Raw genomic sequence first — 26,037 nt, 5'->3', positions numbered from 1 at the left:
GCATAGACAATCCTGCTATTCTACTATCCATCCATTTTCTAATGACTTAATCCCATTAAGGATCACAGTGGAGCAGGAACCTGTCCTGGCAAGCAACTGTGCAAGGCGGGATATACCATGGACAGGATGAGACACAAACACAAACACGGACACACACGCACTCACACCAAGTTTCATATTCAGAGAAGTCAATTAACCTACTAGTATGTTTTTGGACTGTGGAAGGAAACGAGATCCAGAGGAAACCCATGCAAACATGGGGAGAACATGCAAACTCTGCATACCAGGTCTGGAATTGAATCCAGGGCTCCAGCAATGTGAGGCAGCAATGCTAACCAGTGCTCCACTATGCTACTGCAACTCTACTACAACATTTTAAATCTGCAGTATATGAGGGAGCTCACTGATTTTAATTAGAACCAATTAATTAAGGTTTTGAAATAAGACCATTTTAATGGTCTCTATCTGTTGTTACTGGGGAATTTTCATATATTCATTACTTAACTAATCAGACATTTTTAAGGATACTAAAGACAATTACCTTCTGATTTTATAGTTTATGATTTTCACTTGCAGTGAGTGATGGAACTTTTGCAATGGCTGACTGGTGTCATGTTCGTAAACACCTCCTCTTAAGGACGCTCCAGCCCTTCCTTGTTTTCTACTCATCCACCGCACCTGCTCCCTGTTCAGTTCTCCTTAAAAGCCAGGCGCTCACTCTATTCCGGGCTCTGTACCAGATGAGTCCGGGACCTGGAAGCACCTGGTCCCGTCAAGTTTTTAGTTCCTGTTCCCGGTCCTGACCAGGTCCTGACCCGGTTCCTGTTTTTAACCCCGTTTGTCTTGGATGGACCACTCGGCTTTGGACTTTTGCCTCCTCTTGGATTCTCCCTTGGACTCAGTTCTGGATCGTTTGCCTCGGCCACACCTTCCTCGATCACCAGCGGGCAACCTTCCACAATGCTCCAAGGACATGTCCCCTGTTTTTATTCCCGACTCCCGCATGCTTTTATTTCCCCTGTTTTCCTCACTCTACCCTGGATCGTGTCGTCTGCATAGGGTCCTGAAAGAACGCTTCGTGAGAACCGGGTGGTAGTGCTGGTTATTAGCTTGCTAGCTTCCACAATTGCTTTTGAGCTTTTTATTTAACTATGAATGTTTTTATTAGCAAGTTACAGAGAAACCTTATTTGTATACAATATAATATAGTTTCAAACTAAAAAGCAGACAAAATGAAAAATATCCATCTGAATAGAAAAAACATTTTCATCTTGAGATCAGTGAAACCCTGAATATTGTTAATGCAGTTCAGTAATGAGAAAACATAATCATTAATAACCTAATTTCTTTCTGTATACAAATGAGTATCCTCAATTGTGCAGAGAAAAATACAGTGTGTATATATTACATCAAGGGATGACATGTTAAAATTGTACAATACATTACTATGGCCTAATTTAGAATATTATGTACAATTGTGGTCACAATGTCACAAAAATATACAGTACTGCTGCTGAATCATTGCAGGGAAGTGCAATATCCAATATAATAAAGGGTTAATAAAACTCATATACAGTACAAACATACCATAAACGAATGTTCTTGTATTATTTTACCACTAAAATAATAACATTTACCTTTATAATACCTTTACCATAATACCTTTAACACTAATCTAATCAATTACCTAATTAACACCCACTGTGTAGCTATTTACAAAGATTAGAGGCTGCCCAGCAGCCTAAAGTGGCTGGGTGGCTGTAACTGCAATCCTGTTTTTTGTCAGCCTGCCATAGAGAATGATCCATTATAATTAAGAGGAATGCACATGTTCCGTATATATCTCTATGTTTATCTCTGACTGACCAATTGACCTTTAAGTGAAATTTTGACTGACACAGGGCATAAGATATGGTGTATTTACATTTTCAGAAAGCTTTCTATAAAGTTACTTATCACAGATTAAATTTGAAATTACAGGCTGAAGTCCTGCAAGGAAATGTATGCAACTGGATTGAGAACTGATTAATAATTAGCAAATAAACAGTACGCATAAGGGGTAAATGATTAAATTGGGGCGATGTAATTAGTGGAGTACCACAGGGGTATTTACCAGGACCAGAGCTATTCTTAATTTATATTAATGATGTAGATTCTGGTATAATTTGAAAACTATCTTTCAGATAATACCAGATTAGAAAGATTAGCTAACATTGTAGAATCAGCAAATGGAATTCCCAAAGAATTTGCTTTAATTTAAAACCGGGCAAACACTTGGCAGATTACATGTAATCTACTGTAGAGAAGCGCAGGGTTTTGCATGCAGTTAGTAAAAAGTAAAAACAATAGGAATCAATGAGCTAGAAGAAGCTACTTATGAAGAGGACTTTGGTGTTTTTGTCAACACATTGTTCACATCTTCCAGAAAGTGCTGGTAAATAATAAAAAGGCAAACAAAACTTTAGATTGTATAGTCAAAAGTACAGAATTCAAGTCAATTGATGTCACATTAAAACTGTATAATGCACTACTATGGCCTTTTTTAGCATGTTATGTACAATTGTGGTCACAATGTCACAAAAAAAGATGCTGCTGCTCTGGAATCATTCAAGAGAAGAGCAATAGAAATGCATTCCAGGACATAAAGGAATAGGCAATATCCTACACTGACAGAGTGAAATACATTTTTAGTTTTAAACAGAGAAGAATATGAGGGAACTTCTATAAGTATTCAAGATGCTCAAAATCAGCACAGCGGACTGAGTGGTAATGAAGAATATAACTTGAGTTGTAGGAATATGCTGCTGACTGCCAAATTCATATACAATTTATATGATTATACAACTATAATTCAGTCTTTTGCAGTTAATTCAGGAAAATATGTGTAAAAGAAGTTGTTATTGTGGGAGATATTAACTTTCCCCATGTAGATTTCGACAAACCACCAGGTATGTCAGTAGCTGAAACTGCAGTGTTAGAAATGGGTAATGAATGATTCCATACTCAGATTATCAGAAGACCAAGGTGATGCCTGTATTGATCTAGTGTTTTCAAACAATCAAAACAGAGTGAGGAAAACCATCACAGAAATGTGATCATAATATGCACGTTTTGAAGTATATTTAGAAATTATGCTGAGCCCAAAAGAAAGATGGACAATTTCGGTAAAACTGAACATAAAGGGAAGAGTCAACCTGAAATTTAAAGAAATGTTTTTGCTGTAGATACAAATGACATAGAATCAGTAGAGTGGATGGCAACACAATGTTACTACTTGAAATCCAGAAGAGATTCATCCCAAAAGTAAGCAAGTCAAAAGCAAGAAAGCAAAGCTGGAGTTTGAAAGTGATATTTAAATTAGAAAAATGTGCAGAAAGCACTTTATACAATTATTAAAAGAGAACAGGATCGAGAAAAGAGGTATTTTATTCTATTATATAATTTTCAAATAGATAATTTATAAATATTATATATGCAAATTCTACTTAAAATATACATATAAATTAATATAATTGCAATATAGTATTATTTAATATACATTTTTGCATACTTCTAGGGGTCTAGTAGGAAATTACTTTATATTAGCATGTATGCGCCTCACTGCCTCTGCCCTCCATACCCTTTAAAAATAAAGGCAATCAAGTTAATAATCAGGAAATGTCTTGTTCCTGTAAGGAAACGGGGAACAACTATAGCCATTTGATCTATGCATAAGAGGTATCCGAGGTTTTATTTCCGCTTGACAGTTCACTGTATTTCAAACATTTCAAAACACTTTCTCTTAAAAAATACATACGCTGTATAGTAAATACCGTGAGTGACGGTATTTGAATGCGGAATATTTGCTGTCTCATTATTTTCAGTGTTTCGTCTCCAGCTTATTTTAAGGCACTATATCTAGACCTTAAAAGAGCATTTCAGTTTCAGCATAAAGCCAGCTAGTTTACTCAACGAATTGTGTCTCAGTTGGTGTCCTCTTTTTAGTTTTTCATTCAATTAATATGATCGTTTCTGCCGTGTGCCCATCTATTCTTAAGAAGTGCTAGCTAAGCTTACACTAAAGTCTGCGTACTCGTCCGGACATATACTGTAGTTAACACAGCAATTGGCAGCAGCGAGCACTTGCGATGTAAGAGAGACAGAGCCCGTCTCTGTCCAGAGCGGCTCCCCAGCGCAGTTGCTTCGGTGCTCCAGCTTTCTCAGTCCTATGGCAGGGCTGACGTCATTGAGCAAGACAGTGGGCTGAGCTAAAGGTAGGGGGAGAGAGAGAGAACGAGAGTGGAGTTGCAGGGCCTGTAAAGAAAGGACCTGGAATAAAACTGGATTTTTCTTCCCCTCTGTCAAGTATTTTATATAAACGTTCTGAACTGCACAGGGGTTATTTGCATACCTGCCTCCCCGCCCGATCCGACCGGAGCTACACCAAGGTAAGAAGGAAAGAAAATTAAGGAACTGAGTATAAAGTTGGTGTGGCAGCTTCTGGAGGTGGGGGGGTACTGTAATTGGCGTTGGTGTGTTTTCGGTTCATTCACAAATCGTCCTGAGCAGATGGATATCAAGCCGTGTTTTAATAAAAGCAAATACATTCCCAGGGCAAAGGGGTCTGGGAGACCTCTGAAGTAAAATTCCCATCATTTGGTGCTTGTGCTTTTAGATGGTTTTAGTGTTGAGCTCCGCGTTAAGCTCAGTGGCTTTGTTATTTGTGGCTGAGACTCTACAGCAGTACAATAGACGGGGTTCGATAGGATGGTGATGATGGCGTTTCGGAGCCGCTTGCAAAGATTCCGCCTTCGAGGGGTTATTGCCTGCCAGCGTTTCCTCTGTGGAAAAACGCACGAATAATTCATGGCAGATAGCCGCCGGTTTGACGATAAGGGGACTGTAACTTTAAATGTGTTATTGCGTCTTGTAGTGGTTTAGATATCTTGCATGTGTCCATTGTCTTCACGGTATCGCTTCAATGTGCATTGACGTTGCTGTTTGCTGTATAGTCTTCCAACTTCCACAGGAAAAATAAAAACGACATTAAGTTCTTTGTCCCATAATAAGCATCATGCTCAAATCGCAATTTTTTAACGATATCATTTTTTTTGTTCAATGACTGCTGACAGACACAACTACCACACGTTATCCACAGTAATGGTAATGGGGTGTGCATAGTCATTAATGTAGAATCGAGAACGGTTAATAGTGATGAATTTATTGTCAAAGCATAGCTCTACCAGAAATGTTTAATAAAAATATTGGTATGGGTACATTTTGGAAGTGGAAAAAAAACTTTAGTGTCTTTTTTTATTGATATCAGCCCCATCCTTGCTGAATGAGATAAATATTAAAAACACACCCTGATGTAAGTACAGGTGTGACATTCAATTCCATATTTATAATAATAACAACACTCTTATATAGCCTAAAGTATTGTATGTCACGCCAATATCTATATGAGCTACTAATTTTAAGCTTGTGAAGATTTTATTGCAGTTTTAGTTTAAACTGATGTGGTATTCTATCAGAGACATGCTTAATAATAATGGTGTTTTCTTTTTTGAGCATTAAAATTAAAGTTGTAGGCTCTTTTCAAAAACTGAGGTGCTATGTCTAATTCTCATCTTCAGTTTTACATGTAGATGGAAAATTACTCTTTAGGTTCTTTAAGGAAACAGCCCCATAGAAATGAAGTCACCTTGTATTCTCTGCTCATAACATTACTTGGATGAGTCTTCATAGGCACATGGAATGAAACTTGATAAACCACTATAGGTAAAAATATTAGGGCTTTCTTTTCAACATTCAAATAAGTCATTTGGGAAAATATGAAATGCTGACATTCATGTATAAATAGTGTCAAAAATGAAAGCACTCGCTTATCTCTTTTAGTTTTGTAATAATAGATTGCAGACTTTCTGAACTAATTTGCTTTTGTATTCTTTAGCTTGTTCAGCCACATCTTGATTAATTGGTATCACCTACAAACTTTTCTTTACCCATTTCAACATTTGTTTTGACTCGTTAGACATTTGCAGACATGCAGGGAGACTATTACAATTCTGTTATACTCTCTTCCATGATGATCTATCAACAAAACATTTCAATGACAAAAACAGCTATGCTAGTAAAGTCAAACTTAAGTGTGATATCAGACACAAGGGCCAAGTAAGTGGAACAGGTAAGATCTCTCAAGATGTGCTAGCTATAGCATGAAGAAGTCATAAGGTACATTTCATGTTGTCATGCCTCATTTTTCATTCATAAAGCTGTCATACATGGTGATGGTAGGCCATTCTTTAAGTGTAACAATAAATGGGCTTACAGAACGGACACAGGATAGCAGCAACCTCTGTGATTCCTTATATGTACTGACATAGTCAAGTGCCCTTGTCAGTGCTTGGGCTTGGAATTGTAGGCACATGGACAATTGGTACAATAGTCCTGACAGTTCTTCTTTCTGCAGTAGATGAAGGTCTTTGTTTCCCCCCCCCCCCCCCCCCATCTTCTTTGTGAATAGGCCGCCTTTCCTCATAATTATTCCCTCAGTTGTTTTCTGTCCTGAAGAGTAGCGGGTTCTTTCGACTCAAGACTTTGGCCTTCAGTATATTTACAGCTAACAGGTTAGGAAGAGTAGTGTTTGACCCCTTCTTAGGAGTGATCCGCACAGCTTTACATTCTTGTATGTTTTGGTTGTGACTAACATTTGAATGGCCTTTGAATGTTGCTTTGTTACCAGTGCATAATTGGACACTGCTGTCTTTTGATGACTTTTCCCTTCAGAGCATGCCACGTCTTGTGCATCCCACTCCACCCTGTGTAATTTATAAAGGTCTGTTTTTTAATTCATTGACTTTATTTTTGAAAATAAATAAAACAATAGCTTTGGACAAACATCTCTTAAAATGTAAGCCATGGTGATTTCATACAGCAGTGATCAGCTTTATTTGATTTTTTATGACTGGAAATAGCCACAGAGTGCTGTTAAAGTACTTAAGTTTGGTTCTAGTACAGTGTAGAGTGCTATGCAATGAACTAGTGTTTTCAGAGTTTAGCAGTATGCTTGTGCTTTAACCAGTCGATGACTGTAAACATTCCTAATATCTTTGCTGTGCACCCTGTTTTCCACTTGGGAATGAATGTATACATCTTTAGTTGCAAAGTGGCAAAAATATTAGTTATGTATTCTGTGTTTCAGAGATTTCTAGACTCCACACTCCTTGAGCAACTTGTGTTCTGAATGTGATCATTTAAGTGTATCTGCCACCTTAACCTTCCCTTTTAGATGCAAAAGAATTGAACAGAGACTTCTAGAATCTTATCTTTAAGCAAAGATAATGAGGAGATGACAGTTCTTTTCAGTATGAATCTGAATATACTTGTCAAAGTCTGTTATTTATGAGTTTCTGTTATGGAATGAGTTTCAGCTCTTTTATACATTTTCAAATTTATCCTACCTGCAGTAAGTGCAAGAAATGTCTAACAGGTATGATCTGAAGATTCTGCTCTTGTTGCCCTATGCATAGGACTCATTAAATCACAACAGCTGTAAAAAAGAGGGTAAATATAGTATTAAAAAGGTAACAAAATAAATATTTACCTCTAAAAAGTACGTTGCCTATTTGATGTGACCTCATACTTAAAGCTAAATTGGAATCCAATTTGTGGTTCATGTTTATTATTATTAGTGCTGTAGAAAGTTAGCATTTAACTTTGATATAACATCTCAGAGAGTTCTAACCTTGTCTTTACAAAAGATTCCTAGATCATTTTGTTGTGTTTTTTTGTGTTTTGCAGCAGTTAATTGGTTACTGCTGTATAGTATATTCATTATTTCAGAGTTTCTCTTAAGGGAAAAAACCGAAGGCTGTCAAGCATTCTCTGGACTTTTGCTTTTGCTGTATGTGCTTTTTCATTTGCTGAACCAATTGAGCCATGTTTGGAAAGATTCTTAACATGTGATCTCTGCTGGGAATTACAGTGCCCAGCAATGCTTTTTTTTGTAAAATGTCCTGTCAGGAAAAATGAAAATGTATCAAGCTGTGATTGCCTTATTTCTCAGGAATAATGGGCGAGCTAGCAATACAGCAATGAGACCTAGCGTATTGACCATAAACTGATATTATACTCTACAGTTGGCATCGTATAGTGTCAGTAGGCTTACAGAGCTCAGGACTGTTGCCTCTACTTGGGGAATTCAAAGCATTGTCAGCCAAATCAAATAATATCATAGGTATGAGAAGCAGAATAAGAGTTTACACAGGGCATCAAGAATTGTTACAGTCCATAAAAGTACTACATGGTTAATACACCCCAGCCCAGTTTTTATGTTCTGTTCTTTGTTTTGCTTCTATGGGTATCTGGTTCTCTTTTTTTTTCTCCTGATGTACAGTGTTGCTAGAGATGAGCATCAACCTGATACATTTAAAATGAGCTTCAATATCCCTGAAGCTTTGAGTTGCTAACTGTCAGAATGTATCTTTTTTTTGCGTTTGGGCCTTTTTTTAAAAAAAACTACCCACATTTAACTGTTGATTGCAAACTCTGTACACTCCTAAAAATTCAAATTCAAAAGAATGTCACTATATTTGAATACAAGCACTGTATCTCATGATGAGGAACTTGTAGATCTATATATACAGTATAGATTTTTTTACACGGTGCTGTTAGGCTGACATCATTCTCCCCGGAATAGTGTTGAAAATTTCACTCGTGCAGTCTTTATTTTGCAGACAAGGGGCTTCATTCTATTGAGTGGGAAGTAGATTTCTCTGCATTCTTTTGTTCATTGTTAATGGAGTCGCTGTGTAGCGTCTAGAAATACGGATGATGAGGTGCACCTTATGTGGATCTACAGAGAGATTTTATCTAGCATGACAGCCCTTTCTGTCTTACTTTGACAACCTCCTCCATCCCTTTAGGACTGCACCTCGTTCCTCCTTCCTTTTCTCTTTCATTTTGTTGTTCTGTGTAGAATTGTGTTGGGTTCGTGATTTGCTTTAATAACAATTGCGTTTGAGAAAATGATAGAAATAAACAATCGATTTCTTAAACATTTAAGTAAAGTTTTCTTTCTGCGTGCGCCTTTCATTAAGTGCGTAACAGATTGCTGGATGTTTTAGTGAATGACTGAATTACCTTACAGTTTCTTCTGTAATGGGTGACCCTGCTGAAATTGATGCTGAAATGGATTTCTTTAATTGCAGCTACGCACTACAGTAAATAATGTGTAAATTTGCTTTGATTGTCGCAATACCAAGCAATTATAATGTGTAAAAACATTCAGGACCACAAACAGATCTTTCTGCCCCTTATAGCTTCCAGTTTCTAAAATTTAAAAGCTTCTTGACGGAAAACAACTGTAGTAAAGTTTGCGTTAGCTGCTGATTTGTCTACAGGTGGTGAAATGGATGCCTGCTTTATTTAAACTATTTTTCTGCATCAACCTTGTAATTCATTGGTTGGTGCTGCTCAGCAATAATTAAAGTGACATGGACCCAGGTGACTGATAAGGACTAGGAGTCTGTGTGAAAAAGAATTTAAAACTATGCACATAAGGGTTTTGCTTTCTATTCTGGATCAAACATAAGCAAATTACTTTTTTACTACATTGTAGTGAACACTATTGTTCTAGATCCTTTATGCTTTAGTGTCATTGGTCTGAAATGAACTAGGATCGCAGTTACACCCTAGTGCCTTGGACAGGAATTTTATTTCTGATCAGTTTTTGATTATTCTTGTAACTCTGTGGAATCTGGCCTATCTTGTTTTTGCACTCGGTGTACAGGAAAATGTTATTGTTCTGTGAGCTGCCTGCATCAAACCAAATATGATGGTATATTTCCAAATAGGACACAGCAAAGTGTGATTGTTACAGAATTAAAGGGTGATGGTTGTACGAAAACCAAATGCATACTTAATGATATTCCCAGGGCTGCAGTATTTTACTTCCATTATATTTTTAGCATTCTTTTCCTTTAATAAATTCCTTTGATTAATTATGTCTACTGTACTTCTTCCAGAAATGTTTAATATCTTTATTGCTTAACTAACTTCATTAACTGTGATTTTTCTATCCCACTTTCTTTAGTGCGCTTTTTTATTCTGAAGCTCAAGATGGGATTTGGATGTATTACTCGTAGTGCAATCCAGGTTGTATTACTTTGTCAGATTTCTGACTCTAGGAGAATATGTTCCATCTTTTTTTCTTTGCATACTTAATATGTTGTGTTTTTGATGAGTATTTCACATGTTGTATTTTTATACTTATAAACTGCATGACTTAAATTCTGCAAAATTAAAAAGTGTTCTTTATTATAGTGTGGCAATTTCTCTTTAAATAATTAAAATATAAATGTGGTGAGCTGAAATAAATGAGCCTCATCTTAGGTAATTTAAGGATTATCACCATTTCTCATCTGTTAGTGACTCTCTATGATTTCTGTTGTTGGTTTCTTTTCCTTAAAGTAATGCAATGATAATGGAAATTATGGAAACCTATAGCGTGAACTTACTATTAATGAACAATGTAATTAGGATTTTTTTTTATTGCAAATCAGCAGGTCAAGCTCTTCAACAGCGGTACTGCTATAAAAAACTGCATTTTAAATCAAAGCCTTCCCTCTACCAAACCAATTTTTAGTTTTAAAAATGTAGGAGTCCTTGTAGTTTACATTTTATATCCACGTACTTCATTTTTTTTTGGTGGGGGGGGAACCAAGTCAAACATAAGTTTGGGAAAGCTTCTAGCTTTGTATCCTATTAATATATCATGACAAATGCTTTTTATTCATGCGGTGTAGCGTGCAACAGAATGTAGAGGTTTGAAATGCTTAATAAAGAAGAATGGCTGTAGATGGTTATAATCTTGTTTTTGTGTTAAATCATGATATAAAATATTTCCAGCTGTCGTTTTACAAACTACAATAAAATCACTCTCCGTTTTCATTTCTGATTATCATATAGTTATGAATTAAAAACAAAACCAAATGCTGAAGCATCTCAAAAGAAGGAAGATTCAGCCAGGATAAATGGCTATATCCACTGGATATAATGTTTTGAACTTTAAAAGAATAAGAAATATTGAACTGAACTGCTCTTAAATTATAATACAGTGCTGTCTTCAAGCAGCATGGCACAGTAATGGCTGCATGCTTTTTCAGTCAGTTATAATAATGTAGTAGTAGTCATAAGCTTTATTTTATTTCTAACAGTAGATGCATATCTAAAAGCCAAAATGATCTTGGTAAAGATTGAGTTGTGGTTCTATGAAAAACAAATTCTTGGTATGTTTTTTAAATAGGATTCATTGTTTCAGGTTTTCTGGAAAGGCTCAAGTTGGTAGGAGTATTACCACTGTATACAGTATGTGTTGTGAATATCCTTTTATTAAGCTGCTTGCCAGTATGGCAGTCTCCAACTCACAGTTACAAATGTCTGTAGGTATTTTGTGCCATCTTGCTGCTACTGTACTGCTCATTTTGTAGACCTAAATAGACTTGTAGACTTTGTAGATGTTCACTTCTGGGCATTTCATCTGTAGAGAACAAAACTAATCATAAATACAGAGGTTTGTATTTAAGACAAGGAGCAGCTGCAGTACAATGTTTTCACCCGTAAGGTGTGTACAGTCGCAGAACATTTTAACACAAGGTTGAGTGCTTGTAAGTAAGTGCCTCAAATGTTTATATAGACTTTAATGAGAACTAAGAAATAAACAGTAGCTCAGGGTTCCAATAAAACTGACGGTGGAAGGCGTGTGTAGGGAAATTGTTTGCTCTGGGCAAGGCTGTGCACACATCACAGTAGTGTACACTCTGTAACTCCGTAACGGAGCCATTTTAGTTATAGTAGCCGAAGATTATGAAGTCAAATCTTGACTCAAAAAGAATTCTAGGTAAATTGTTTTCTTTTAAACCAAGGGTGCCTAACCTTTTTGCATAACTGAGCCACACAGACATAAAAGCAGCCTTATGTGGGCTGAAGAGAGTGAACATTTTTATGTGCGGTTTTAAAGCAGGTTACGTTTTTATCATCCCTGAATTTTCTGTTCCATTCAGATTTTTTATGTACATAACTGCCAGTTCAAAAAGTGTTAAACATTTAATAAAAGTCATTTAACTGTTTTTTTTATTTTACACTTCTCAAGGAAGTGAGATGTCTGAGCTTGTTTCTCAGCAAGCAGTCTGTTGAATTGAGTTTCATGACCAAGAAAGTGTGTCATAGATGTATAGTATATCCTGCTGAAAACTATGCACGTTTTGCCCGATACATTTTTGCAGGTTTTGGAGGTCTTCATTTGGAAGCAGGGAGTTAAACCCATCTAATTTTTCTCATGAAAGGTGTTCTTTAGTTGTGAATTATTTTGCATTTCCATCTGAGAAGAGCTACAATATGCGTGTTGGCAAAGAAGAGGGTTTTAAACAGAAGGATTTCACTGACATGTGACATGAAGTTGGAAAACCTGGCTCGAAATTCTCAGTCAACAGCTCGAGTAATTTTACCAAACAGTCACAAGGGAAATGTAACACTGATTTTCTCATCCGAATTCAGTTTATAAAAGAAGGCAACATCTTGTTGGAAGAGTTTCAGTTTTGCCTATAAGGCTTTTTAAGTTGTAAGAAAAAGAAAAGCCTTTTTTACTTTGCAACTTCTAACTGAAGCTGTTCAAGTGGCTTGTTAACTTTGTCACAATTGCACGATCTCACAACCATGCCTGATCTGACGGTTCAGGGACATTTTAATTCTGTTTTTATCTCACAAAGACGAAAAAACATTTGATCGTATTTGGCTTTCTGTGTTAAAGCACATTTCTCATGTTCTGAATCAATTTTCTTCATAAAGGTTTGAAATGTTTGTGATTTAGCCCATGTTCTCCGAGTACATTTACTCATTTACATGTGTAAATGGCATTTTCAAAATTTATAGCTTGGCGGCTCAGTGCACACTGGTGGATAATGTTATCCAACTTCATTGGCCTTTCAGCATCTCATGAATCAGCTTTATGCAACCAACCGATCAGCAGTCTTGTTCCCAGCCATATTGATATCTGTCATCACTGCAGAAAGTTGATTCCAAGACAAACCAAGATTTCTGATGGTCTCCCAAAGTCTCTGAAACAATTCTTCATGTTTTCCTTCCATAAAGCATTTGTAGCACTGTACCCAATGATTTTAGTGCCTCTCTTATCAAGATCACAAAAACAGCTGCGTACTGTCAATTATATTGTTGCCTTCATCCAAAGCTCCAAATTCTGAAGAATGGATACTTTCATGTGCTGCTGTAATTTGAAATTACTGTGGATATCTTCAGTTCTCTGTGCAGTCTTTTGTTGAGACAGGTTTACTAACTGTTTTTCTTTTCAGTACACATTTCTCTTTAGTCATCACATGCAGACACTTTTTGAGAACATACTATCACAAAAACACTATGTGAGGAACAGTGTACTGCACATACTGTAGTACTTTACTGCATTTGCGTTTTCTTCCTAACTTCTTTTTAGCATCTACTCTGAACCTCCAACCTCTTTTTTTCCAAACACACAGTGAATACCATGGCATAAGAGATTAAATGTTATCCTGTTTTTTTGTGTTGTGGTATCAGTGACTATCCCCTTATTTAGTTCCATTTTCTGCTTTTACTGTGCTTAATTCCAGCTCCCACGCAATCCTGTATTGGATAAAGCGGTCAGAAAATGGATGGATGGATTGTTTCCATAACCTTACATCATGTAATGGAATAGATCTGTTCTTTACTGTGAATACATTTTGTTGTATTGAGTTTCTACAGAGGAAGCATAACAAAACATTTTGAATTTGGTTCTTTTTGCCATTTTTCAGACATTTTGGCTTCACTGTAACGTTTGTGTTTGATGCACAGACCTAAAAAGCTCTGATATAGTGCTAATAAGAAATATTTCAGATGCATTTTAATTTATTTTACCAAGGTCTCGGCAAACAAGAATGCATGAAGCACCAAATGAAACTGAATATTGCAGTTTGGAAAACAAGCTTAATTGCCATAGCCTGTCAAACCACTCAGAATATAAATGTGAAAAAAAAACAGATGGAAGATTTTCGGTTTATGTCATTTTCCAGGTACTCTGCAATATGCCAAGGTGAAATAAATGTTACAATATGACTTTTAAATCATCTTCCGTTTGAAGCAGTACTACGTTATGTACCACATATTAATTTTAACTGGTCAAAGCTCTGAATCTTTGAGGGGGGGGGGAAAGGATTATTTGATATGGTATGAATAGAAACTTGTTGACCTTGCTGTTGTGTAGATGCATGCTACTTCTTAATGAGCAATTGTTTTTTCTTAGATACTCTATGGGATCTGTTTGGCGTTTTCATCTTTGTTCCCATGTGTGTGGGCTGCGAACATGCTGAAAGTAAACTCATTAGTGTTATAGTCTGTTACCTGCCACCTTCCCCCTTTCAGTCTATGCCAGTGGTCCGGCTCTTGTGAGCCATCCTGGTGCAACAGTAGCTGTGGGATTCTAAACCAGAGGGAGCTGCTCTTCAGTGAAATCAATGGCTCAGCTGAGTTTCTGTGGTGAAATGCCTGGGGATCCTGGTGTGGATGCATGAAACAATATATGTTTCCATGCAACATGATGAAGCAAAGACTATACAGCTTTAGTTGCCCGAGTCAATTTTACAAATTGATTAAGCAATTCTTTTTTTTCCTTTTTGCACTGTTCAGTTTTTACTGAACCAGTAAGCTTTTACTATCTGCTTTATCATGTTTTGCACTCGTTCTAATTTGCTTCGAGAGGAGGACTTGATCTCATGACCTGACTAGTAATTGAAGAGAAAATAGTTGAATCTCCAGCACATAAGGGTGTTGTACTGTATGAACATGATATTCTCTTTAACAACCTAAGTTGTCATCTGTGGAATCCTAATTGGTTAACATTTGAATTTTCAACATGTTTTCTGCAACTGAGAATCCAGCGTATGTTGTTTGTTGATTAATCGTAGTAATTTGTATATGATATTTATGGAAGAATGACTACATAGCATAAATGAACAGAACTTTATGCAGCTGTCATCACTTTAAGATTAATAACCAAAGCTCATTATTAAATACAATGGTCTTTCTATTTCACATCATTTAATCTAAACAGGCCATCTTTGGCACTGAGCAGGCTTATTTTTTATCTCCCCCTGTGATGGAACTGCCACTCAGCCTCTTACACTGTCAGTGTTTTCTGATTCATTGTAAAATAGTTTCTTCATGTCTTCTCTGGTTATTAAGTTAAACCTTCTCTATGTTGTTTACAGTAGGCTTAATTTCATTTTCAACCTATTTTTATACGATCTGTTCCGTTTTTAAAATTGGCAAAAGTGAGCATTTTGTTTTTCTTTCACAGTGAAGAGAACGGAAGTATGTTACAATTCAGAAGACTGGACTGTGGACATTTTTGCTTTCCCTGGCTGTGTTGTGCTTCTGTTTCTATAAATACAGAGCAATTACAAATTCCCTCATGTGGAAATTTGTTAAACCTATTTCCCTTTATTATCTCTTTATTCCAAAAATTTACGAGTGTTGTCAATTTTTATCAATTTCTTTTATAACAAGTTCCTGGCGTTTCGCTGATAATCTTGCTGAAAACATTTCCAGAAATATGAACTTCTGGTAGTGTTAAACATTTTCAGTCTACAATGTATATAACCTGATGTATCCATTTAGCCATTATGAGAGACCCACTTTTTCTTGGTAAGAGTTGTGACAACTTGGGGCCTGTCCTGGAAAGCTAGGGCTTGAGGTGGGACTACAGCCTGGAAGAGAGGGAGAACACATACTTGAACAGTTTCTAAATCAGTAACCTTACGAGCATACTTTTTGCAAAGTGCGTGGAAACCAGAGCAATGTGGTTAAAAACCTGTGCAGACACTGGATAACATGGATACAGTCTGCATTGAAGAATCTTACAGCTCTGGAGCTCACTGTGATTCCTTAGCATACATGAGTATAATATAAATCTTTATCTTCCTGAAGTCACATTTAATTAACCGTAAGATGGAAAGGTTGCTTGGTGAAGAAGACAGGACTTTGACTTCTGTTACAGCTTCGATCTATGCAATATGAATATTGCTATGAAAGTAGTTTATTTTCTTAAAGCTCTAGTTCATGTTTGACTAAAACTAAAAGTAGATGTGGGACTTCGTAATGTTTAAGTGGACGTATTCTTACAGAAAAAAAAAGAGTGTAAGCTAGAAATATTTTTTAAGCTAGAAAATATTTTAATCTGCTACACTGATAAAACATTATAGTATTTTAAAAATGTTTTAAAATTACAGTTAAAAAAATAGAGACAAAATTTTTAAACTTACCAGGCTGCCCTTTTTAAGGTATATTTCCGGTTAGGTAAGGTAATTGTGTACCTTAAATTCATAAAATATTTATTGCTTGGAGAAGACCTTATGTTTATATATGTCCAGAAGTCACATTTATCAGTTGCACTGTACCATTCTGTCCTTATAGCTCCTTATATGATCGGTTTTAAAAATTTCCGTGACACCCTGTGGTAACAAGCACATTGATTGTATCTGTACAAATGTACAAGCGTCAGTACTCTCTGATTCCACTTCTTTCCTTGCACTCTGTTGGGTTGCACATAAAGGGACTATTATCGAAGCATCATGATTGCCCATAGAAGTGTGAATCTACAATTTGTATTGCATGCATTTCCTTACTGTATTTGGTTTAATATAGCTCTGTGATATTGTTTTTAATGGCAAATTATCTGTTGTAACTGACACTGAACTATTTTAATAGATGCAGTTGCAGTGCAGCTAATTTGCTTTTCACAAATTAAAGCAAAATTAAATTAACTGTAGTATGTTTTAAATATTGTTTTGGTTCCTATGGTAATTCCAGGTAAATATTTCCTGTTGTCTAGATTATAGTGAGTCAGTGTGTATAGTAAAGGTTGTCTTTACTTACATCTTTACCACTGGAAATAAGGCAGAAACCATTGTAGTTTCTATGATCTGTTGATAATATGAATCTTTAAATAAAATAAACACAAAATAAAATGTGACAGAAGGCCACTGAAATATAAATCAGCAGGAATTTTTATGTAGTTCCTCAAGGATTATAGGAGAAGCTAAAATCTTTAACTGTGATTCCTGAGTTTAACAGAAATATGACTCTTTTCCTGTTACAGAGACATCTAGTATCAAAAAGTCAGGTATATAATAAGAGTTTTTCTTCGGGTCAGTAGATGCTTCAATAAATTGAGATGATTACCTAAACTTCCAGAACTAAAAAGCCTAAACGCAGAGAGAGAGTGTACTCAGAAGAACAGAATAGCTGTGCCTCCCTTTATATCAGATGAAGGAAAGGGATTTTGATTGTATGCATTATGTAAAAAAAGTTAGGTGAAGAGTACCAATGTTCCGTATTTCTAATGAATGTGGCATTTATCTATGAGATGTTACTAATGTGCACTGCAGCTTCAGGGCCTACAAGCTGCCAGTTAACTCACATCATTGCTCACCAAGTGTAAAAGTAATTATCTGACTGCTGTAATTAGCTGAACTCTTTTTTTCCTCTCGGTCATCTTGACAAAGTCTTCTCAAGCAACAGTCCAGAGCTTGGGCTCTTGGTGAGATAATGCATCCAGCATAAAACTGTCGAGAGGTGCCAGTTGATTTTCTTATAGGGTTTGAAATGTTTGTGGGCAAATTAGGAAAACTTTCTGAAAACGGGCCACACTAGGATGAGTGACTTCATGTTCTTAGGTTGGAGAAGATAATGCAGTGGCTTTATATTCTACCAGTCCCTGTAAGTTGCATTAAGAGAGGGAAAAAAAAGTGTTCCATTAATGTTGCAATCGGATATTACATTCTGGATGGGTCGTGAATGATTATATATGAAGTGGACCACATTGGTGACCACCTAAGGGGTCTTACATTGTGTCTACTTTGTTTTACTTAAGTTATTGAGGACTTTTCTTGGAAGGGTTAAGGTAATATTTTAGCAGCTTTATGTCACTTAACAAACCCTCAGTAGGGCCCAGAGTGTAGATTCTCCTGATTTTGTTGTATTTTTCCAATGATAGCCACCATTTATGATTTTATGTATAAAGTGTTGTGTCCAGACTCTGAACCTGCCATGCTGGTGCCCATAATAATGTTGAAAGCCATGTTTTAAGTTGGGAATAAGACATTTTTATTTTTATTTTCTTTGTATTCCTCTCCATTCTATTGCAGAAACTGTGTGTCTGAGGGAACTTGTGAGTTTCATCTTATGAATTGTGCCTAAATTCTGATTTAGTTAAGATTAACCCTCTCTGGTACTGTAGTGTGGTCCCACTGAGGTTTTCTAATTTGATGTTGTGTCTTATTATTTTATTATGTCCAATGTATATTAACACTTTGAAATCAGATGTAGGAATATTTCCCCAGACTGTTATTTACGAATGACAAATGAATGTGATACAACATATAACCGCAAGTAAAATTGAACTTTGGTTTCCACTGGAAAAGAACAAGCTGTAGTAGAACTTCTGAACAAGAATTGCATTGAATGTTCCTGCAATAAGCAATAAGGTGCACTGACGTTAAGGAAATGTGGTTTAATTTCCAAATTATGGGAAGAAATTACAAATGTCAATCTTTATTTTTCATTCAATAACATCTTGGATGTGTTGTTTAATGAGTAAAAAATAAGACTTAATTAAAAAGTAGGATTCACGACTCTGAGGATGACTATATACAAAGCTTTTATCCAACACTTTATAAGTAAAAGGTACCAATACTACAGTAATTATCACTAATATAACTGTTTTGTAAACAGTGCAGAAGTGTCTGATTTAGTGACTTGGATTAACAATTGGTAACAGTCTAGTTTCTTCAAAGCTGTGAAAAAGCCGGCAGGGGAAGAACTTGTTTCAAAACTTTTTATATGTGAAACTCAAAAAAACTAGTCATACCCTGGGGTTAAGGTGAAATAAAGTTGTTTAAAGAATTGTTTTTCTTTAACATTATAAACAAGCCAGCAATATGAAATGTTCTTCACTTACTTGACTAATGGCAGCCAGAGGGATTGCCCACGCAGGTAATCTTATCTTCTTTTTATTCCCCACCTCCAAAAGATAGCTCAGCAGTATTTTCAATTTTATGGAAACAGTCACTGAAGGTCTGCAGGTCCCTTTCTTCCCTGGTCTGAATCAATATTAGAATGTTCCCATCTTTTATAGTGTCATCCAGATTGGGTTGTGTGATAGTCATGAGTTGAGATGACCACTCAATGAAGGATTCCTGGGATTTGAATTGCTCCCTGGATGGGCCATGTTTTCTCTAAATCAGTGGTTCTCAAACTTTTTGGACCAAGTACCACCCCTAATCCAACCAAAGCATCCAAGTACCACCTACAAGTCATGATCTCATAGGAACCCCAGAAATTCTCAATGACCAACATGAGCGCGCGTGCACACACACTCACACATACATATAATAAATATTATAATAATAAACTTTATTTGATATAGCGCCTTTAAAGGTGGCTTCTCAAAGTGTTTTACAGAAAAAAAAACATTAACAACAACTAATAAAAAAGCACCATTTCAGTGAGAGGGGTGAGCCTGTTTAGTTGAGCAAAGCAGTTGTGAATTAATTTTTCGAGCCTTGATACAATTCACAACAGAGTCTAACAGATATTAAATCGTCAGGCATTTTCTTGACGGCAAAGGTCTCGCGGTGGATGTTGTAATGCGTACATTAATTTCTGGAGCAAACCTCTCTAATTCGTGCAACTACACCGTTATGTCGGCTTGTCATTGCTCTAGCACCGTCTGTACAAACTCAGACCCATTTTATCCAGTTGAGGCCATTCTCTTCGATAAATTCATTCAGAAGCTGAAATATGTGCTCTCCTGTAGTTCCTGTTGGTAGCGGTTTACAGAACAGAAAGTCTTCATGGGACATGCCCTCAAACTCGTATCTAACGTAAACGAGCAAATTGGCCAAATCGACTACAGACTCATCTAATTGCAGTGAAAAACATCTGCTCATCTTAACGCGCTCAATCAGTGTACTTTTGATATAATCCTTCATTTCAATAATTCTATGAATGACTGTGTCTTTCAGGGGGAGGGGGGCAGCAGGTCGAGCTGTTAAGCAGCTTTTTCTCTACACATAATACGTGTCAGCTCTTTTGCCAAGGTAAATAAGGTTCTTCAAAAATAGTGTAGCTTACCTGCTTTAGCAATACGCAAGCTTGCATTTTTCCGCGTTTCCGTTTTTATTTCCGTATTTATTTAAAGTTTTTATTTCATGCGCATGGGAGTGAAACACAGAGACGCTCGGTGTATTTTTCTCAAATTAGGACAGTTATTAAATATTTTTCTGTTATCACGCTTTCGCGTGCTCACAAGATTACCTGCGTTCGTAGCACGTATTTCTATGCATTCCTGTGTTTACAACGTTGGCATTGTTCCAAAATCACGCACATTCTCCTTTCTCCCTATTTGCTGGAGATACAGTAGCTTTTCTTAAATACAATTGGTCACTTGCATCCGTAGCACGCATTCCTATAGAGTGGTATAGAATTACAGAGTATCTCTTGTGTCCACTGAAGTATTAGCGCGCACTGTATCGTAGTACGTAGGCTGCGTATTCCACATGTATTAAAATACAAAATATGAAAACCCGTCCCGATTTTTCAGTGCACACGACACAGTTCCAGGGTCATTTGACGTACCACTTGGCGGCACTCCACGTACCACTGCCGGTACGCGTACCACAGTTTGAGAACCACTGCTCTAAATTGTATAAACTGGAGCATTTATATCAGTATTTAGTGTCCTTCCACTGCTCTTCCTGTTGCCTTCCTATAGTTGCCAAAGATGGCGATTGTAATACTTATTGACATATTATTGCCTTTTCAGTGAGTTGGTAACCTGGTTTACAAAATGTTTCTTAGTTTACCATTGCTGTACTGTTTTGGTCTTTGATAGACCAAACTGGAACATTCTGGCAGATTTCACACCACTATGAAATTCTGGTCAGATGTAGAACCTAGACATTGAAATCCAAGACAATACTTGTGGAATGTTAAGGGACTTAATCTTCTTTGAATCCTAGCCGATTATTACTTTTTAACAGATTTTATGAAACATGAAGCCCCTAAAAATCAAATGTATTCATTTAATTGCTTAATTACTTGAGTGCAATACAATACAAAAAAAATTCAAATGTAGGGTTACAAAATTTTTGAAGGGCCAAAATTAAGATTAAGTCCGACATATTCAATTTCCTTTGTGTGATGAGGACCCAGATAAACATGATGCAGGCTTTTTTCTTATTGCCTAAGTATTGTATATCTGTCCAAGTATGTAAGAATAGTTGTCTGTTACTTCGGTCTACAGTCTTTGCTCAGTGTGTGTGTGACAGATTGCTTTGTATCTCAGTTGTGACTGTGTTCCTATACATTAGTTGTGATTGTAATGTCATGTTGCATTTAGCAAACTGATCTACTGTGTTATGAAACTTCAGGGGGACTAACTTACAGTGTATAATTTATTGTCTGCTGTCAGGGTTCCTGCATGTTCTAAAAAAATGAATGAAAACGTAATACTTTCTAGACTCGAACTTGTGGGAAAATCCAGAAATGTACAAGCAGTTTTGAAGGCCCGTAAGCCAGGTCCTACTTATTTGTGTTAATGTTATTACTGAACAAGTCAAAGTCAACCAAATCATAGCACAAGCCAAATAACACTTCATCAACTACTTAAACACACACACACAGCACAAACTGGAATGCTACTGGACCCTAAAAAGACAATATACACTGGCCAAGTATCTGTCCAGGGTCAGACACAGCAAGGAGAAGCAGAACCAGATGAATTACAGACTTGATGACCACAACCTGGCCATAAAAATTGCGAAGACGCAGGGAGAGCTGGCTACCCAGAGAGGACAGGCTGTGCTCACACTGCCGGCAGAGAGAAACACAGACACAAATTTACTTTATGCTGCATTGCAAAGAAACTCCAGGGTTAGACAAACATTCTTCCTTAAAATAACAAATCTCATCCCAGAATTCCCACATCTACCAGCTTCCATTTGTACTGGGGGAGGGGTAAGAGCTGGCAATAACCTGGCAGCCCAATATAAAGTATGATCTCCTGTCACAGAACTTTGGAACAGAAAGTGACCCTCTCAAATAAGTTTTTTTGTGAATGTTTTTTCTACTTGTTACTGCTTTAGCAACACTGTAAGTCATGGCAATAAAACTCTTTGAATTTGAACTTCTGTTAAACTAAAGGGAAGCTACAATATGAACAAGTTTGGTGTTCATTGACCAAATAGTTCATGAGCATGTTTTACCAGTCAGGTGATGACCTGTGGATATGTACAATATTGCTGTGTAGCAGATGAAACCTGCTAAGTTTTAGGTAAATTCATACAGTGTTTCACATGACATAGGGATTTGAATTTTGTGAACAAAATGGCAGTAATGTAGCTACTGTGAAGGAGCCCCATTGTACCATATTTTAACTGTATGATGAGTAAAATGATACTTCTCAAGTTTGGTATTAATTAGCAAAACTGTACTTGAACATTTTTTACCATAAGACTCTGCATTTCACCAAGCAGTTTATGATTTGTATGGTATAAAGCAGTTTTGGTTCTTTTGGTGTAACAATTCCCAAGACAGAGGCAGTTTGATTAGTAAGAAGAATATGGAGGTCAGGTGACCATTGTGATTCATGATAGTTACTAAGCTTGGATTGGGCTGTCTTTAACTCCTTCAGTAGTTTTTCCTTTCCAGAACATTTCATACTCTTGATTTTTGCAGTGACCAATCTCTCTGCAGTGTTTCTGATTGACATTATTTGCTCTCTTCTTCACAATCCCTTACTTTTTCCATCATAAACAACTCTCTATTCTTCATCTTGGGTTATGCCTTCTAACTCTCAACGAAGACCCCAAAAATGCTCTAAAGGCAGGAACCAAGACAATACAGTATGTTTACATGTTTTCACAGTTAATGCATTGTGGAACACCCAAACAAATAGAAAGAGCTGCCAGCCGTTTGTCCTAATACTAGTACTCACCTAAAATGGGGGGTTTGAATACATCAGTATTGTTCTGTCATGGATAAAAATGTATGCAAAATATTACCCAGACACAAAAGACACTGAAATTTTGTACTTTTTCCTTTATTAATCTTTTAATTTGAAATACAAATTTCATTAGTACAAGACAAAAACTACAAATTTCCCTTCACTGTGCCAATATTAATGCCTTTCACTGTGGTCTGCTTGTAGAATAAGGCAACACATCAGGTTGCATTCACTCCATCTGCTTGTATTTTCATAACTCTGCTCTGTGGAAGAAGTGATATCATTTGCATTTTGTCTAATAAAAGGACACCATTTTGTTTGCCAGAGAGTCAGTTTTCTGGATTTAATGATTGGGGTTTGGAAAGCTCAGAACTGCCATTAAAAGCTTTGCTGCAATGCATGAGTATGGATAGATACTGTGGACTGTGCAGTGATGGCTAAATGTCTTGTTTTGTATTCTTAAAAGATTGCTGCAGCACTGTGTTCCTAAATGACAGTGTCATTTTGCTTCCTCTGGGAATTTGCAGTTTTATTGGACTTCTCTAATATGTGTTTGTGTTTATAAAACTAAAAGAACTGTGTTCGAGTTTTTCTGTTTATTCCCTTGTGTTTTACTGTGTAAAAATTAGATTGAAAATACTAAGCCATTCACGTACTAATGAATCTCATTTTTGTTTTGTGGGCAGTTTTTTTGCAGATGTCATAGGGCTGAATTCAAAGGCTCTAATTAAGAGAGCTCAATTACTTAATGTTCTGAAATGTTGTAAAGTATGAAGTAAATTTTACATCTTCATTCTGTGAAATTGTATAGAACAGTTCTAGCACTGATTGATGTATTGGGATTTTTAACTGTAGTTGTGTTAACACCCTGTGCCAATGTTCTTATTACTTTTCAAAAATCAGTTTACTGTATTAATGAATTTTATGGAGTTCCACATAAAACAGAAGGATTTAATTGTTGTGCAGGTATTGTTTTGTCAATATGCTCTCGTCTTCTGTTGTAAGGTTCAGAACAGGAATCCTAACGACATTTTTCATTTAGCTAAAAATAGTTGGAAAAAACTTCATTTTTAATCATTTGTGTTTCTTACTGTATCATTGTTATGTGTTTTATGAGATTCTGTGTTTTTTTGTCAACAGAATTTACCTACGGTCAAAACCTTGTGAAAATACTTGACCTTTTTGTTTTGAAGTGTACGGGCCAGATACTATGTTGATGTTTTTTTTGACGATATGAAACACTAGGACCTCAAAGTGCAGAAAAGCACTGTTTAGTAGAGCCGCATTTGCTGGAGCTTTCCCAAACATGCAGAGGACTTTAAGGTCAAAGAATTATTTGTTTGGTTTCGGAATTAGATTCTGGATATCTCTGAAGCCAGTGGCTTTGTTGATAATCGTAGTCTCGCTGTCTCCATTGTTTGCTGCTCTATTTCAGAAAAGAAATCCTTCTGCATCCCTTCAAACAAATGTCACTTACCACAGTGCATTTATTGACATCTTGCGTTACTGCAGTATTTTTCACACCAGCTGTCACATCACACGCTGCTTGCTGTGTTATTAAATATCAATCTCTGTTAAATCAACCGTTATTTTAATTTCACCTACTGTAGAGCTGGATCCTTGAGCCCATACCAGTCTCCTACAAATTCTTTTAAATTAAATCAAGTATGTTGTGTAAAAGAGTTTCATATTTTTTTAGCTGATGTGATATTATCATTTTGTATTGAAACATCTAGTTGCATTTTTCCTTCTATTTTGTGTTTAATTGAAGACTAGAGTGGCTGCTTTTCTGAAACATGATCTTAAAATGTTTTAAACTGTATCGAAGAGCTGCGTTGTGCTGTATCTGAGGCTGGAAGCTGTAGTGTACAAACGGAGCTAAATAATTGACTTCCATTTCCTGCTTAATGTTCAACAACCTATTTCACAAGAATACTGTACGTATATATGAACTTAGTATGTTTGCTGGATGTTTGATTAACATGAAAATAGATTAAATATGTTAAGCTGTACAATATGGAGGGGGTTTTATTTTTATGTTCCCTTCTGAGGTTCAAACAGAAGAGGAAAAACAGTTTATCAGGCAGTATAAGCTAAGAAACTGGGTTATTAGTGATTTATAGAATTTTAATGGCAAGCTTAGAAGATGCTGTCTCTGAAATTGCAAGAGATCTAAAACTTCCATTCTCTACAGTGTGAGCCCTCACATTGGTTTTAAAATGTTTTTAATGTATATAAAAAAAGATAAGTAACATCACTTTGAGCCACTGACACACAACCTTGGCAGGATTATCCGCATTTCTATTCTAGGTTTATAAAAAAGACTGCATTTTGAGGGCATACATCAAGAATGCACTGAAATAGCTGAACAATGTGACTAAAGATGGGTGTTAGGGCAATGTGGGTTTATGCTCTTTTTGCAGAGTATTAAAGTGGTGCTTGCCTCACCCACTGATTTGGCTGACAGCCTAATTAAAGCTTGTCCTTCTTGGAAAATTTTCCTGTACATACGATGAAGCAGTGTGTGTAAAGAGTGATTTATGGAGTTTCCAGTAGTTAATCGGTGTGCCTATTGTGCTCAAATGGAATATTTTCAGCTGTTGCTTACCTTGCCATAAACACATGGGAACGATCAATAAGGGACCGGGCATGAACAAGTTATTACATCCAACACATTAAATATTTAATATTTGTGCTTGTTTTAAATGTGTAAATCTAAACAATAGTCAGGAACTGACTCACATACAGGTAGTGGACAAAAAAATGGAGTTGCCAAGTATTTTGGAAGCAAGGGCATTCAGACAAGTGAGGCTCATGCATTAATTGAGCAAATTACATCTCTCATTCTTAGGGTCATGTATAAAAATGCTGGGCAGGCCTTGTTGCCTATAATTATTAAGAGGAGACCTCGGTGACTTTGTAAGTGCATGTTTGTTGGAGCATGTTTGGCAGGAGCTTTAGTGATA

The 26,037-nt window shown here is 36.4% G+C and overlaps 1 protein-coding gene across 2 annotated transcripts in view; it reads left to right on the top strand.

Annotated features, from left to right (window-relative positions):
* Positions 1 to 4,249: 4,249 nt before the first annotated feature.
* Positions 4,250 to 26,037, top strand: part of LOC148835798 (cytoplasmic protein NCK2) — a 90,292-nt gene continuing 68,504 nt past the window's right edge. The window contains exon 1 of one of the 2 annotated variants that reach the window (XM_088913023.1): positions 4,250 to 4,427. The gene's annotated coding sequence lies outside the window, so the exon portion shown is untranslated. The remainder of the gene's footprint in view (positions 4,428 to 26,037) is intronic. The other variant, XM_088913025.1, reaches the window with a different exon arrangement.

This window comes from Atractosteus spatula, chromosome 4, assembly GCF_055471065.1.
Source record: "Atractosteus spatula isolate fAtrSpa1 chromosome 4, fAtrSpa1.hap1, whole genome shotgun sequence".
Classification (NCBI taxonomy): Eukaryota; Metazoa; Chordata; class Actinopteri; order Semionotiformes; family Lepisosteidae; genus Atractosteus; species Atractosteus spatula.
The sequence above is the reverse complement of the archived record's forward strand: the minus strand, read 5'-3'. Positions and strand labels throughout refer to the sequence as shown.